This window comes from Neofelis nebulosa, chromosome X (assembly GCF_028018385.1).
Source record: "Neofelis nebulosa isolate mNeoNeb1 chromosome X, mNeoNeb1.pri, whole genome shotgun sequence".
Classification (NCBI taxonomy): domain Eukaryota; kingdom Metazoa; phylum Chordata; class Mammalia; order Carnivora; family Felidae; genus Neofelis; species Neofelis nebulosa.
The window spans coordinates 10,153,267-10,170,820 of record NC_080800.1 but is presented as its reverse complement, the minus strand read 5'-3'; the positions used below and the strand labels follow the sequence as shown (position 1 = coordinate 10,170,820).

Below are 17,554 nucleotides of genomic sequence, written 5' to 3'. Positions count from 1 at the left end.
AGTGGAAAGTGCATTTCACGACTAGACAGCTGTGTGACCTTGATTAACCTCCCCGTACTCCGCAAATTCTTTTGTTTTTTAAAGTTTATATATTTATTTTGAGAGAGAGAGCATGCAAGCAGGGAAGGGCAGAGAGAGAGAGAGAGAGAGAGAGAGAATATCCCAAGCAGGCTCTGGGCCATCAGTGCAGAGCCCGATGTGGGGCTTGAACTCATGAACCATGAGATCATGACCTGAGCTGAAAACAAGAGTCGGACCCTTAACCGACTGAGCCACCCAGGCACCCCAATGATCATCAAATTCTTACTCAGCTCTCATTTTCTATATGGTAATGATATAAACTAAGTAATTTAATAACTGCAAATTAGGTAAGAGATATTCAAGTTCCCCATTAATCTCTATCACGATTCACATATTTTTTTCTAACATACCATCTAATGCCTATTCATATCAGGAGGGGGATACAAATGTTTTTTTCTCCAAAATATGTATACCAATATTCTTCTTCCTTGGTTCTCCCAAACCCTTTTTTTTCTAAGTTCTTTTTTTAATGTTTATTTATTTTTGAGAGAGCGAGCGAGTGCATGAATGGGGGAGGGGCAGAGAGAAAGGGAGACACAGAAGCTAAAACAGGCTCCAGGCTCTGAGCTGTCAGTACAGAGCCCAACGTGGGGCTCGAACTCATGCACAACGAGATCATGACCTGAGCTGAAGTCGGATGCTCAACCGACTGAGCCACCCAGGGGCCCCCGCCCCTGCGCCCCAACCCTTTTAATGAAGAATTGGGTCGACAGCCTAGTTTTCCTAGTGTGGTTAGGAATAACCACATTTCAGATGAAGTGTGTCTGTATCGATGGCCCCAAGATATTAAAATATTTCATAAACGTGAGCCTAAGATGCCTGGTGCAAATGTCATTATGGAGAAAGTGAATCAAGAAATGGATAGAACAAAATACAATTTTGAATAACATTTACTAGTCATTGAATGTCAAAATTCTTTTAACAAATCATATAGTTGCAAAAAAAAAAAAAAGCATTCCATTTCTTCCATCTCCACAGCCACCAATGTTGACGGAGATGCCATCGTCTCTTGAGTGGATATGTGCAAATTTCTGCCGTCATTAGTGTAGTTAGGACCATCATCATCTCTTCCCAGAATACCTTAAAAGTCTGAAGAGAAATAATATGTTGTAGATACATGGTATCTTACCTGGATACCTGCAAAATCTCGTGGTAACTAACACGGTTAAGGCCATACCACTGCTTATCTGAACAACGAAAATATCCTAACGCCACTAGCATGGTAAGGGACAGATCAACTCTTACCTGGATACATGTAAAATTCAAAGGTCAGCACTCTAGAGACAGACGTAAGCATCATCTGCCTGCGGACCAGTAAAAGCCCCCGGGCCACTAATATAATCAGACAAATACCATCTCTTACCTGGATACCTAGACACGTGCAGGGGAATCAAGATCATGGCAGGGCCATGTCGTCTCTTGCTTGGATAACTGCAAAATCCCATGATCGTTATCTGGATTAGGGACACATTACCTGGACACCTACAAATTTCCAAGAAAAACACCTTAGTTAGAGACACCTTCACAGTGTGACAGGATATCTGCAAAATGTCCCTGATCACTGCTTACAACTTAAGAATACTTAAAAATAAACACGGTCACTATGTTGGCTTAAGAACACCAACAACATTGTCTGCCTGGATATCTGCAAAATCTCATGAGCTCTAACTGTGGTATAAACACCATTAACTTGTACTTGAACGCAAGCAAAACTTCGCCTTCAATACCACTTGAGGTTCTCCACAATTGTTTAAGGATAATTCTATAACCTGGACACCTAAAAACCTACTGAGCCCTACAGACTTAAAGGTAACCATAAAATTTATCCAGATACCTGCAAAGCTCCAGGGACAAGACCCTGGAATAGAGACATGATCTCCTCTTGAGCGGGTGTCTGTAAAAATACAAATCAAGAGATGATGGTTCAACTGACAACAATATGTATTGATTTATTTACTAATTCATTCATTCATTCATTCATTCGATTTTATTTTTTGCTTTTTCTCATTTTAGGAATTGGAGCAAGATTTTTTTCATAGGCAGCTGTTGAAAATGGAAAATCTTGTTCCATGACTTGAATAGGTCATTTTTTCACTGGGATTGTGTTTGAATCCCCTTATATATGTATTTTTAAAATTTTAATTCCAGTAAAGTTAACATGCAGTATAATATTCATTTCAGGCATACAATACAGTGATTCAACAATTCCATACATCACCCAGTGCTCTTCGTGACCACAGTAGGTAATTTGGGATTTTTCTGGTATCTAATCAAGAGAGGATGTAAGGCCTTCCATTATCTCTTGATCGGGTTCTACAAAAATTCATGGCAAAAACTGTGTTAGGAATACATGTATTACCTGAACACCTGCAAAATCCCATCGAATTTATGAGGCCTATCAAATCTACCTAGAAACTTGCAGAGTTCAAGGTCAGCCTCCAGTTAGAGACACAATACTGTCTCGACAAGACTAGTGTAAGAATCCATGGTCAATAAACAGGAGATGGTCAGTAACTTACCTATATACTTGTGTTATCTCTGTCACTACTGAGGCTTTACAAATGTATCTAAGCTTTAAAATAATAAGGGCTGGGGCACCTGGGGGGCTCAGTCAGTTAAACGTCCTACTCTTGATTTAGGCTCAGGTCATGATCTCATGCTTCGTGAGTTCGAGTCCTGCATCGGGCTCCGTGCTGACACTGCAGATCCTGCTTGGGATTCTTTCTCTCTCCCGCTTTCTGCCCTTCCTGCGCTCATGCTCGCGCTGTCTCTCAAAACAAATAAATTTAAAAAATTTTAAAGAAAGGGCTAATGCTTACTAGCATTGACTAACAATATCATTTCTTAGCCAAATACTTGCAAAAAAACACAAAAAAACCCCCAGCAACACAAAGTTAGGAGCACCATCCGTACTTACATAGATATTGAATATTAGATGGTCTATTACATGGAAAAGGCTATCATCATCACTTACCCGGATACAAACAAAATCCCTTTCATCATCTTTATGAAGCTTACCATCGTATCTTAACAGTGACCTGAAAAACACACCTGAACAGATGTGATATGACAACACTTTTATTACCTGGACCCTGGTAAGAACCTTGTCCCTTGTATCACTGCGGGACTCATTAAGTCTACCAGTAACCTTAGGTAGGCTGATCTCACCATTAGAGACACGATTATCTCTTAATTTACAGTCTCTAGAATTGGCAAGATTCTTCCTTCTTACCTGAATACCTGCAACAAAATCATGGTAATAAAAAGTGGCAGCACATGTCATCACTTACCTAAATACACGAAGATCAGATGGTCTGTGTCATGGGTTAGGGCCAGAGCAGCACTTACCTTAATACCAGTGATGTCCCCCCCATTAACTGCTATAGATAGGCTCATTGTGATCTCTTGGCATGTTCTGAAAAACATACTGTGGTTTACGTTTGGGACATGTCTCACTCTACCCATGCACCTGCAAATTCCCTGGTCACTTGTATCCTTTGGAGACCCATAAACATTACCTGGACACTTCCAGAACTCTGAAGTTAAACCCTAGTCAGACACACTTTCCTCTCTTGAAGGGATACCTGCAAACATTCCATGGTTAATAATGCAGTTAGAAAAATATGATACGTGACTTAGATATCTGACATACCACTATGAGTGAGAAATACACGTTATCTCCAGATAAGAAAATAAAAACTGCTTGCTAGTATTATTAGGGTCAAAAATTAATTAAAAAAATGTAATTTATTGTCAAGTTGGCTGACATAGAGTGTATACAGTGTGCTCTTGGTTTTGGGGGTAGATTCCCGTGAGTCATCGCTTACATACAACACCCAGTGCTCATCCCAGCAAGCGTCCTCCTCAATGCCCATCACCCATTTTCCCCTCCCCCCCCCATCAACCCTCAGTTCATTCTCTGTATTTAAGAGTCTCTTATAGTTTGCCTCTCTCCCTCTGTGTAACTAGGTTTTCTCCCTTCCCGTCCCCCACGGTCAGGGTCAAATTAATTTAACTTCTACTTGCCAAAAACAAGGGAAGGAGGAGTCTTAAAAACAATTACGTAGATAGTTGAAAATAAGAACATCGATGAGTTAATATTATATCATCTCATACCTTTGTACTATCAAAGACCTGAACAGGGTACCTGGAAAAACATATGGTAACACAAGTGTTAGGGACACCATCGTCACTTATTTACATGTATGAAGGTCATATGATCTGTACTGTGGGTTAGGCCCACATTATCACTTACCTCAATACCTGCTATGCACACATCTATAACTACCACTAACCGGCTCATAGGGAGGTCTTCACGTGAACCTGAAAAAAAATTGTGGAAAATGTGTTTGGTACACATCTTATTCTACAGGGACACCTGCAAATTCTTTGGTCAACCGTATCACTGAAATTCATCAACGTTACCTGGATAACGGCAGAAATCTGAGGTTAAGCCCTAGTAAGAGACACCTTCCTCTCTTGAAGGGATACCTGCAAAAATCCCACAGTCAATAATGCGGTGATGGACAGTATGATAAATTACCTGGATTTCTGCCTATCTACCACTATGGGTGTATAAAAACACATCATCTCTGAATAAGAAGATGCTAAAATCTCATGCTTACTAGTACTATTTGGGTCAAATTAATTTCTGAACTGCATACGTGCCAAAAACATAGTTAACATGGTATTGAAAACATCATTTGCATATATGAAAAACAAGCAGCTCTCTATTGAGTTAACGCCACATAATCTCATACCCGTATACTAGGAAAGGACTTAACAGGGCACTTGCAAAAAACACAAAGTGACACTCTGTTAGGGAAACCATACTCACTCAGATATCTGAAGATCACATGGTCTGTAGTGATGTAAGACCCACTTTATCACTTACTTGGTTACTGGTAAGGTTCTGTTAATGACGATTTTTAGGTTCATCATTATTTCATGACTGCCAGAACCTGAAAAACACGTTGTAAAAAAGCTGTCTATAGATACACCTTTTCTACTAGGATACTGCAAATGGCCTTTTTCATTACGCACAACCCAACATTTAACTCTACCTGGATTCTTGCAGTACTCCAAGGTCTATGCCGTGGTCAGAAACACCATCATCTCTTTGGAGAGGACTGCTAGAAATGATAAAACGCTATCATTTTGTACCTGAATACCTGAAATAAATCACCTAGTAGAACAAGTTTAGCCCATCAATATCACTTACCTAGATATGTGACTATCAGATGGTCTGATGTGGTGAAGGTATACGTCATAACCTATCTGGATACCAGAAATGTCCCCCATTAACCATTAATTTCATCTTGATCTTTTGGCAGGAATCTGAAAAACACATTATGGATGTGTAAAAAGACAGAACTTGCAGCAAGAAACCTCAAATTAATTACCTTAGACGCTTCCTTCATTAGAACATCAATTCCACCTAAATATTCGCAGTATTCCAACCAAGGTCAAGATCATGATCAGATATAACAACATTTCATTATGAAACACATGCAAAATTTCCATGGTTACTGCTAGGGTTAGAAACATCATGATCGTTACCTGAATATGGCAACCCCTCATCACTCACAAGAATAAAATAAAATTTTCTCCAAAATATAAAAAGAAAAAACTCATGGTTTCCAGAATCGGTAAGGACTATTTCCTACCTGAATACTTGCAAAGAAAAATAGTAACAATTGTTAGGGAAACCTTCATCACTTACCCAGCTAGATGGAGATCGGATGGCCTGGTCTAGGCCCACGCCATCACTTACCTGCACACTAGGAACATCCCCACTGATGAGCAATGTTAGAGTCATCAATTCGTGACTGGAAGCTGGAAAGACATTACGAGCGTGTGTTGAAGGACATAGCTTTTTCCTACCAGGAAACCTGCAAATAACAGTGTTCACTTCATCATCATGAGACACATCAACTCTACCGGATACTTACAGTAATCCAAGGTTAATACCAGTATCGGATAAAACCATCAATCTATGATTGGACACCTGCAAATAGCCTATGGGTAGGACTTTCACGGGCAATATCATGATAAATACCTGTATACGTGCAGTCCCTCAACACTCAGAGGGTTAAAAATGAACATTTCCTGAAATACAGAAAGCAGAGAAACAGGGTCTTTGGAATTGGTAAGGACTCTATCATTTCTTACCCGCACACCTTCAAAAAATTCATGGTAACAGGAAGTGTAAGGACACTCGCCATTTACCTCGACGTAGGAAAGCTGGATGGTATGTGCTGTGGTTTAGACCCACAGGATCACTTACCTCCATTCCAGCAATGTCCCACATTCATTATCATTGATAAAGTCACCGTGAGGTCTTGACGTTAACCTGAAAAAAACACATCGTGAAAAATGTTTTGAGCACATGAATTATTCTGCCTCCACACTTGCAAATTCCCTTGGTCACTTGTATCATTTTGAGACCCATCCATATTACCTGGATACTTACTTGCAGAACTCCAAGGATAAACCCTGTGAAGAGACATCTACTTCTCTTGAACGGACACCTGAAAAAATTTCCAAGGTCGATAAAAATGATGACGGTAATAGAGTAAGTTACTTGGATTATACATCATCCCTAAATAAGAATATGAAAAATCTAATTTTTACTCGTATTATTAGGGTCAAATTAATGTTTTTAAAAAAAAATTTTTTTTTACTTAAAAAAATTTTTTTTAATGTTTTATTTATTTTTGACAGAGAGAGAGAGAGAGAGAGAGAGCGTGCGTGCGCACAAGTGGGGGAGGGGCAGAGAGAGAGGGAGACACAGAGTCCGAAGCAGGCTCCAGGCTCTGAACTGTCAGCACAGAGTCCGACGCAGGGCTCGAACTCACGAACTGTGAGATCATGACCTGAACTGACATCGGTCGCCTAACCAACTGAGCCACCCAGGCGCCCTGACTATACTTTCTTGATAAGAAACTGAAGAGACACATAGGACAGAGATGTTCAAGGACATGACTTGTTCTACCAGGACACCTGCTGACAATCCTTTGCACTTCCATTATTACGGAGCACATCAACTCTACCTTGACGTTTGCATCAACTCAGGTCAACACCTTCATCAGAAGAAAGCCATCATGTCTGAAGCGGACTTCCTGCAAATACACTGTGGTTACTACTGGGGTGGGAAATTAACAGTTATAGATACAATCAGCTCTCAAAACTCACAGGGTTAAACGTTTATCTCTAAAATGTAAAACGTATAAAGTCAAGGTCACTAGATTTGGTAAGGACTATCTCTTACCTGAACACCTGTAACAAAATCATAGTAACAAGAAGCGTTAGGGCCATAATACCTTACCTGCATATAGAATCAGATGATCTGTGCTGTGATTCAGGCCCACATCATCACTTACCTCCATACCTGCTATGTGCCTCATTTACCACGATGGATATACTCCCCATGATGTCTTAACCTGAACCTGAAAACACAGCATAGAAAACTTGTTCCATGTACATTTTATTCTACTTGGACAACTGCAAATTCTCTTGGCCAGTGTATTATTTTGGGACCCCCTTCAACGTTACTGGATAATACGCAGAACTCAACAGGTTAAATTCTAGTTAGATTTACCTTCATCTTTTGAGTGGATGCCTGTGAAAATCCTATGGTCAGCATCATGGGTATGGAATATATGACAAATTAGCTGGATGACTGACTGTAGGTCCATTGGTATGAGTGTAAAAACACGTATTATTTCCGAACAAGGAGACAGTAAAATCTCATGCTCGCCAGTGCTGTTAGGGACAAGTTAATTTCTGAACTGTGTATATGCCAAGAAGACTAATATAAAGGTTGAGGAAGCGTTAATTACCTATATATCTGAAGATAACAAATCCCTGAGGATTTATTGTCACATCACCTCAATTTTATACTAGCAAAGAACTTAATGAGATTGTTAAGTTAATAGTAGAATAACTTACCTAGATACCTGTATATGCCTCCATCACTGCTAAGTTTAAACACCCACTGAATGTTAAGCTCTATAGTTCTAAGGGCTAATGCCTACTACTAACATTGGTTGGGACAGTATCATTTTTCAACCGAATCCACACAGAAAAACGTGCTATCCCAAACGTTAGGACCATCCACGCTAACCTAAATATTTGAAGACTGGATTGTGTGTAGGGTGTTTTAGGCTCCTATCTTTTACCTGGCTGCGAGCAAAGTTCTGTTCATGGTCATTATGAGGCATACCATGATTTCTTGACCGGAACCTGAAAAACACATTATGACAAAGGTGACTATGGACATACTTCTCCTCTCGGGACCCTCCAAATAACCTTGCTCAGTTTCGTCAACACAGGACCTATCAACTCTACCTGGATTCTTGCAGTATTCCCCAGTCTACACCACTGTTAGAAACACCATCATCTCTTGAATGTTTGCCAGCAGCAATACCACAGTTACTACTGTGATGCACAACTTTGTGATCATTACGTGGATACCCACAAACTGATCAACACTCACACGGTTAAACATAAGTTTTCTCTAAAATAAGTAACAGTAGGGTAACATGATTGCCGGAATTATTAAAACATCATTTCTTACTGGCAAACCTTAAAAAGAATCACACAGTAAAACAAGCTAAGGCAATCAACACCTTACGTATTACACACACACACACACACACACACACACACACACAAACACACACACGGAGAGATCAGAGGGTCTGATGCGGTAAAGATACACATCACCGCTTACCTGGACACAAGAAATGTCCCCATTACCGACCACTGTTAAGTGCTTCAGGATCTTGAAGGAACCTGACAAATACATTATGATATATGTGTAAAGGGATGTGACCTGCTGTAAGCAGAACACCTCTAAGGCACCTTGGTCACTTTCGCTATTATGAGAACATCAACTCTAACTGCATGCTTGCAGTACTCCAAGATCAAGACCATTGTTGTCAGGGAAGACAATATTTCTTTACAGGACACTGCAAAATTTCCAGGGTCATTGCTATGGTCAGAAGCATCATGATAAATATCCCTTAACACTCAAAGGGATCCCTTAACACTCACAGGGCTAAACAGACATCTTTTCTAAAATACAAACGGTAAAAACTCACACTTTCTAGAATTAGAAAGGACTATCAATTCCTACCCGAATACTTGCAAAGAAATCATGGTAACAACTCTTAGAGACACTGTTATCCCTTACCTACGTATCTGGAGATCGGGTGGCCTTACCTGCATATCAACAGGATATCCGCCCCTATTAATGACTGCTGCTAAGTTCATCCTGAGGTCTTGACAAGGATCTGGAAAACACGTTACGAAATCAGGGTTAATGGAGACAACTTTTTCTACCATGACACCTGCAAAAAAGATTGTTCACTTCATCATTATGGAACAAACCAACTCTGAATACTTGTAATTAAAAGTTAGCAACAACGTCAGAAAACTAGCAGTGTTCGGGACGCTTCTAAATAGCATATAAATAGTACCACGGAGGGAACACAAGATAAATACTTGTATGTATGTAACGCCTCACAGTGTTCAACATAAACCTTCCTGAAATATAAAAGTGAAAACTTGTGTTTTCTACAGTTGGTAAAACCATCATTTTTTTTCCCCGAATACTTGCCAAAAAAAAAAAAAAACAACAAACCACGGTAACAAGAAGTGTTAGAACACTTAATCACTTGTCCATGCATATGCAAATCAGATGGTATGTGCTGGGGCCCACATCATCACTTACGTTCATACCACCAGGGTCTCACACGAACTACTATTGACAGACTCACCGTCATGTCCTGAAGTGAATCTGAAAAACACATTGTGGAAATTTTGTTTACGTCTTATTTAACCCATACACCTGCAGATTCCCTTGGTCACTTGTATTGTTTTGGGATCCATCGACACTACCTGCGTACTTGCAGAACTCCAAGCTCAAAGCTAGGAAGAGACTGGTTCCTCTCCGCAGGGATACCTACAAAAAAGCCACGGTCAATAATACTGTGACGGACGATATTCTCAATTACCCGAATACCTGCATATCCTTCTATCGCTACTTGTTTTAAAAAATACAGTATCTCTGAACCAGGATAGAACTCTCATTCTTACTAGTATTTTAGCAATACACTGATTTCTTAACAGAATACATGCCAAAAACAATGTGAATACCAGAACCTGAAACACATTAATATGCGGGTATCTAAAAATAAGAACGTCTCTATTGAGTTAATGTCACATTATTGCATACCTGTGGGCAAGCAAAGACCTTAAAAGGTATCTGCAAATGAACACAGTAACACAGTGTTAGGGACACCACCCTCACTTACCTAGATATTGGGGATTATATTGGTCTGCAGTGTAGTAAGACCCACTGTATGACTTACCTGGTTATTAGTAAGGATGCGTTCCAAACCGGTGGAAGGTTCACGGTGTTCTCTTGACAAGAACCTGTAAAAGCACAAGCAACAATGGGTTTGAAATGCAAATTATGCTACTAGAACACCTGAACATAACCTTTTCACTCCCATTACTATGGAACACATCAACTGGACATCTGCCACATTCCGTGGGTCCTACTGGGGTGTGAACTCCATGACAATCACCCGTACAAGAACCATCCTTCGACACGAACAGGGCTATAGATGTTCTCTAAACGTAAAGGTGAGAACTCACAGTTTTTATTACTGGTAAGGGCTACATCGTCTCTTACCTCAACACCTGCAGGAACGTAATGGGATTGAGAAATGTTATAAACATCATCACTTACCTAGCTATCTGGAGACCAGATGGCCTGAGGTTTAGGCCCACATGCTCTTTTATCTGCCTGCTTGCAGAAAGTTCCCCATTACTGACCATCGCTAGGTTCGTCGTGATGTCTCGACAGGAACCTGACACACACACTGCGAAAAATGCGTTTGGTACAAGTTTATCCTGATGGACAACTGCCAATTCCCTTGGTCATTTGTATCATATTTCAGGACCCATCAGTAATACCTGAAAACTTGCAAAACTCTGAGGTCAGCTCCTAGTAAGCGCCACCTTCCTCTCTTGAAGGATTATCCGCAATAATCCCACGGTAAGTAACACAGCCATGGACAATATGATGAATTATCTGGATGTCTGAAAGTCCCACTATCAGTCCAAAACATACTATCCCTAAACAATAAGAAATTCTCGGGCATATTATGATTGTCAGGGACAACTTACTTTAACTGCATACGTGCCCAACACTAGGTTACTGTAAGAGCCTGAACAATATCATTAGTCACAAAGAGCTCTGAAAATAACGTCTACGTCAATGTCACATCATCTCATACCTGTTTACTAGCAAAACCTTGATGGCTTATCTGCAAAAAGATGAGAACACAAATGTTAGAGACCTCATTCTTACTTGCTTTGATAATGTGAAGATTAGATGGTCTTAACTGTAAGTAACACTCTTTATCCCTTCACTGGTTACAAAGAAGATTTTGTTCATGACCATTATTACGTTCACAGTGATTTCTTGACAGGAACCTAAAAAAAGAGGTGTCAAAAATGTGTGTAAGGCAACAACGTGTTCTGCCAGGGGGCCTGTAAAGAATTTTGGTCAATTTCCTCATTGTGGGAACCATCAACATTACCTGGATCCTGGCAGAACTTCATGGTCTACATGGATATTAGAGACACCATTACCTCTTGACTGACCACCTGGAAAAGTCTTATGGTCAATACTGTGGTATGAAGCCTGGCTAACTTACCTGCATAGATCTCGGTCACTATTTATGTTCAACACACATTAAACATAAGCTCTTACGTATTTATTTATTTTTAAGTAAGCTCTAGGCCCACGGGGGGGCTTGAACTCACAACCCAAGATCAAGAGTCACATGCTCCACGGATGGGCTAGGTGCCCCTAAACTCTTAAGCCTGTGAGAGCTAATAATGCTTACTAGCCTTGCCTGAGGTACTATTTTTATACACACACACACACACACACAAAACAAACAAAACTGTGGTCACACAAGTGTTAGTGATATTATCGTCACTTACCTCGACATCTCAAGACAGAAGGTCGGTGGGGATGCTTCAGGCACATCACCACTTACTGCAAGACAAGGATGTCGCTGGTAAAAACCATTAGGAAGTTCACCATGATCTCTTGATGGGAACCTGAAAACCACATTGTGATACGTGGGCAGATGGACACATATTGTCCACCGGAACACCTGCAAATGACCTCCGTCCTTTTCACCCTCATGAGACACCTCATCTCTCCCTGGATACTTGCAGTTGTCCAAGGTCTACGCCACTGTTAAAAACATCCTCACCTCCTAACTGCTGTCAAGGGACACAGGGTTACTACTGGAACAGGGAACTCCATAATCATTAGGTGGACACCCATACATCACTCAAAACTCACAGGGTTAAACATACATTTTCTCTAAAAAAAAGGAAGGTACGTGGTTACGAGTATTGATAAGGATAGTCGCATTTCTAAACTAAATACCTAAACTAACAGACAAATGGCGAGCAAGAGAAATAGGGCAACAAAAAGCTTAGGCAAGCTAGGACTTCCTTAGGTATATGACAGATGGCATGTACTGTGGGTTAGGCCCACTTTGTCACTAACCTTGACATTGGCTATGTCCCACGTTAGCTACCAATAATAGGCTTACCTTACCGGAATGTTCTGACAAGAACCTCAACGCCACGTTGTAGAGAGTGAATCCTTTTCCCTCTACACTTGAAATTTGTCTCGGTTACTTGTCAAACTCTCAGGTTAAAAAGTGAGGAGGACCTACCTTCTCCTCTTGATGGATACTTGCAAAAACTCCATGGTCAATAATGCTATGATAGACTATGTAATAGAATACCTACATCATTCTATCACTACAAGTATTAAATACACAGTATCCCCAAACAAGAACACAGAAAATTACATTCTTCCAGTGTTCTTAGGGATGTATTAATTTCTTAACAGAATACATGCCAAAAATTAAGATAAATGTAAGAGTCATGAACATTAATAATGTAAATACCTGAAAATGAGAATGTCTCTAATAAGAAAATGTCACATCATCTTGTACCATTTAGTAGCAAAGACCTTAACGGGATACCTGCAAACAAACATATGGTAACACAAATATAAGGGACATCACCCTCACCGACCTTCCTATGGAAGATCACATGGTCTGGGTGGTGGTAGAACCCACTCTATCACTTACCAGGTCAAGAGCAAGCTTCCATCAGTGAGTACGGTGAGGTTCACTGGGTTTTCTTGACAAGCATCTGAAGAAACACATACGAAAAATATGTTTAAGTACACAACTCTTCTACCAGAACACCTGCTAATAATCCTTTTCACTTCCATTATTATGGAACACATCAACTCTACTTTGATGCTTCCATTAATCTGGGTCAACACTTTGGTCAGAGAGACCATCATGGACTCCTGCAACAATATGGTGTTTAACTTGGCATGGAAACTCCTTGACAATTAGGGATACATTCAAATGTCAAGACTCACAGGATTAAATGTAAGTTGTCTCCAAAATTTAAAAAGGGTAACGTCATGGTCACTTAGACATGGTAAGGACTCTATCATCTCTTAGCTGAACACCAGCAACAAAATCATAGTAACAGAAGTGTTAGGGACACAATCACTTACCTACATATTAGGATCACATGATCTGTGCTGTGGTTTAGGCCCACATCACCACTAATCTAGATACTTCCATATGCCTCACTAAATACGATAGCTGAGCCTATCAATCAGGAGAGCTTCACATAAACCTGAAAAACACATTGTGGAAAATACGTTCAGCACATACTTTCTTCTATGTGATCGACTGCAGATTCCATCGGTCAAGTGCATCATTTTGAGATGCATCACCACTAGCTGCATACATGCAGAAGTCCAGGACTAAACCCTGGTGGGAAATACCTTCTTCCCTTAAAGAGATACGTGTAAAATTTCCACATTCAGGATTATGAAGACGGACTATATGATGGATCATCTGGATACGTGCAGAACCTCTCATCAGGGGGAGTGTAGGAAACACAATCCCTGATCAAGTATACAGCGAAATATCATTTTTACCAGGATTATTAGGGACAAATTAAACTGCTGCATATAAGCCAGGAGTATGTGTAACGGAAGAGTATTCAAATATCAATGATCACATGCATATTGGAAAATAGGGATGTCTAATGAACTGATGGGACATCATCTCATGCCTGTGCAACAGCAAAACTTTAACAGGATACTTGCAGAAAAGATATGTTAACGCTGTGGTCAGTGTTTGGGACACCATTTTCACTTACCTATCTCAAGAACAGTTGATCTCAACTAATTGGTGACATCCACAATATCACATAGCTGCTTACCGGAAAGTTCCTACTGACGACCACGGTCTATCACTGTGGTGTCAGGACTGCTAGAATCTTAAGAAACATACTTATGACAAGCAAGTGGCAGGATACAACTTGTTAACCTGCAAAAAGAAATAGTGTATTTACAAATAACCTGGGTCACGTCCGTCATCAGGGAAAACAGAACACGACATGGGTCTTGGTAGAACTTGAGCTCAACACCATTGTTAAACGCACTAAAATCTCTTCTAGAAAGAGAAGAGAAATCTCATGGCCAAGGAGATGTGCAACAGGAGAAGTTCCCCGGAAATGCACGTCCCTTTATCACTACTGAGGTTAAATATACATTATATCTAAATTAAAAAAAAAAAAATGAATAAGGGCTCATACTTACTGGTAATGGACAGTATCATCTTTGATGTGAATACCTGCATAGAAACATGGCAACAGAACAGTTAGGCAGACCGTCTACCCTCACCTAAATATCTGAAAATCCATTTGTAGGGTGCTTAAGGCCCATATCATCACGTACCTGAATATAAACTAAGTCCCATCAATGACTATTTGGAAATTTACCATGATCACTTGATGGTAATTAAAAAACACTTCGTGAAAAATGTGTCTCCTCTTCTACTAGGCCACTGCACATCATCTTGTTCATTGCCATCAGCGCAGGACCCGTCAACTCTTCCCGGATTGTTGCAGTCCTTCAAGGTGTATGCCGAAGACAGACACACAATCACCTCTTCCCTATTCATGTGGAAAAACATCAAAGTTACTACTATACCTCACAACTCCATGATTATGGCTATTCACATCCGAATTCACCTAACACTCAAATAAGTAAACATACATTTTCTCTGAAATTTAGAAAACACTAGAACAGCATGATTTCAGTAACTGGTAAAATGCTGTCATTTCTCACCTGATTATTAAAAAAAAAACCAAAACACATGTGCTAAGCAAGTTTAGTCCATCGATAACATTCATCCAGATAGGAGAAGATCAGATGGTTTGAAATGGCGAAGGTGAACATCACCACTTGTCTGGGGAACAGAAATGTCCCCAGAGAATCACTAGTGCGAGTTTCATCATAATCTCTTGACAGGAAACCTGGAAAACACATTACGATACATGTGTGAAAGGACACAGCTTGTTCTACCAGGACACCAATAAATAATCTGGGTCACTTCCATCATTATGGAAGCATTACCTCTGCTCGAATAGCTGTAGGACTCCAAGGTCAAGACCATTGTCAGGTAACACAACTTCTACGGAGCACCTGCAAAATTTCCACCATCACTACTGTGGTTGAGACATACTGACAAACACCTGGTATGTGCAATCCTTCATTAGAGTTAAACGAGAATTTTCTCTAAACACCGAAAACCCATGGTTTTGAGAATTAGTAAGCAATCTGTCATTTCCTACCTGAATACCTGCAGAGAATTCATGGTAACGACAAGTGTTAGGGACACCATCAGCACTTACCTAGCAGTCTGAAGATCAGATGGTCGGTGCTGTGGCTAAGGCCTACATCATCTCTACTGTGACATTAGCAATGTCTTATGTTAGCTATCATCAATAGGCTCAGTGTGCTTCAATGATACGAGTCTGAAAAAAGAAAAACGTTGCAAAAAATATTTTGGGTGCGTCTCATTCTACCACTACACCTGCACATTCCCTTGGTCACTGTATCATTTCAGGACCCATGGATCCTTGCAGAACTCCAAGGTCAATCTCTAGGAAGACACACCTTCGTCTCTTCAAATTACTTATACTAATTCCATAGTCAATAAAGTAGCGAAGGACAATATGAGAAACTTCCAGGATATCTGCAAATTTGTAACTGCTATGTTAAGTGATCTTATTTCCAAACAAGAACACAAAAAAATCGTATTGCTACCAGCATTATAAGGGACACAGTAAACTCTTAACTGAATACATTCCATAAAGAAAGTAAACTGAAGAGACTTGAAGTGATAAATTATGTAGATACCTGAATATAGAAATGTCTTTAGGGGTACCTGCCTGACTCAGTCAGTGGAGCATGTGACTCTGGATCTTACAGTTGTGAGTTGGAGCCCCATGGAGGGTGCAGAAATTATTTAAAAATAAAATCTTTAAAACAAAGGTCTTTAATCAGTTAATATCACACCATCTCATACCCGCATACTAGCAAAGATACTAACCTGATACCGACAAAAATAAAAAAAATAAGCCACATTAACACCAATGTTAGGGTTATCACCCTCGCTTACCTACTCAAGGTCACATGGTCTTCATTGTAGTCGGATTCACTTTGACACTTACCTGCTTACTAGCAAGGGTATGTGAACCATTTTCAGTTCACCCTGTTTTCTTACCAGGAACCTGAGGAAACACACGGAAATGTGTTTAATATACAATGCATTCTCTCAAGACACCTGCACGTGAACTTGTTCCCTTCCATTATTATGGAACACATGAATTCCACCAGCACACTTGTACCAAATCAAGATCAACGCACTGTTTTCAGGAGAGACTAACACTAGTTGACCGGATACCTGAAAAAATCCTATGGTTTCTACTGTGGTGAGTATACGATACAATTACCCAGACAGGATCAATTTCTCGATACTTACAGGATTAAGCATAAATTTTCTCTAAAATATGCAAAGTAGAAACTCATGGTTATTAGAATTGCTAAGGAATCTGTCATTTCTTTTATTTCCCTAAGTTTCTTTACTTATTGTGTGTGAGAGAGAGAAACAGACAGAAGGGGTTCGCCAAATTTACACACATTATTTCCTGACTACACATCTCTAAATTGCCATGGGTACAATTGTGAGGTGGAAATCCAGGAATTACCCAGAAAAATGGAAATTACTCCACACTCACATAGTTAAACGTATATTACCTGTACAATAGGACAGCAGGATAGTGATTGTTAAAATTAGCAAAACATTATGATTGCTTGTTTACCTGAACACCTGCTAATAACTCACATAGTCAAACAGGTTTCGACAATCCAGCATCATTCACCCAGACGGACAAAGATCAGAAGAGGTCTGTGATGTGCCTGTCCTCACTTACCTGCATACCAGAGATGTCCCCCCTGTTAATGACTTCTGGTTCATCATGGTCT

The 17,554-nt window shown here is 40.0% G+C and overlaps 3 long non-coding RNA genes across 8 annotated transcripts; all 3 read right to left on the bottom strand.

Moving 5' to 3' along the window:
• Positions 1 to 1,026: 1,026 nt before the first annotated feature.
• On the bottom strand, positions 1,027 to 6,486 carry LOC131502683 (uncharacterized). Of its 6 annotated transcripts, none has more exons than XR_009257116.1 (6): positions 5,145 to 5,279; positions 4,507 to 5,042; positions 2,295 to 4,404; positions 1,916 to 1,975; positions 1,445 to 1,563; positions 1,027 to 1,170 (listed from the first exon to the last, which is right to left on the bottom strand). It is a non-coding gene; the product is annotated as an uncharacterized LOC131502683 (long non-coding RNA). The 6 variants fall into 6 exon arrangements; XR_009257118.1 differs by having other exon boundaries at positions 1,916 to 3,508; positions 3,600 to 4,404; XR_009257117.1 differs by having other exon boundaries at positions 1,916 to 3,496; positions 3,600 to 4,404.
• Positions 6,487 to 14,161: 7,675 nt separating this feature from the next.
• Positions 14,162 to 15,171, bottom strand: LOC131502910 (uncharacterized). The gene is made up of 3 exons (XR_009257250.1): positions 14,960 to 15,171; positions 14,822 to 14,855; positions 14,162 to 14,549 (listed from the first exon to the last, which is right to left on the bottom strand). It is a non-coding gene; the product is annotated as an uncharacterized LOC131502910 (long non-coding RNA).
• A 187-nt stretch (positions 15,172 to 15,358) lies between these two features.
• LOC131502451 (uncharacterized) lies at positions 15,359 to 17,178 on the bottom strand. Its single transcript, XR_009257055.1, has 3 exons — positions 15,919 to 17,178; positions 15,641 to 15,709; positions 15,359 to 15,540 (listed from the first exon to the last, which is right to left on the bottom strand). It is a non-coding gene; the product is annotated as an uncharacterized LOC131502451 (long non-coding RNA).
• Positions 17,179 to 17,554: the final 376 nt, after the last annotated feature.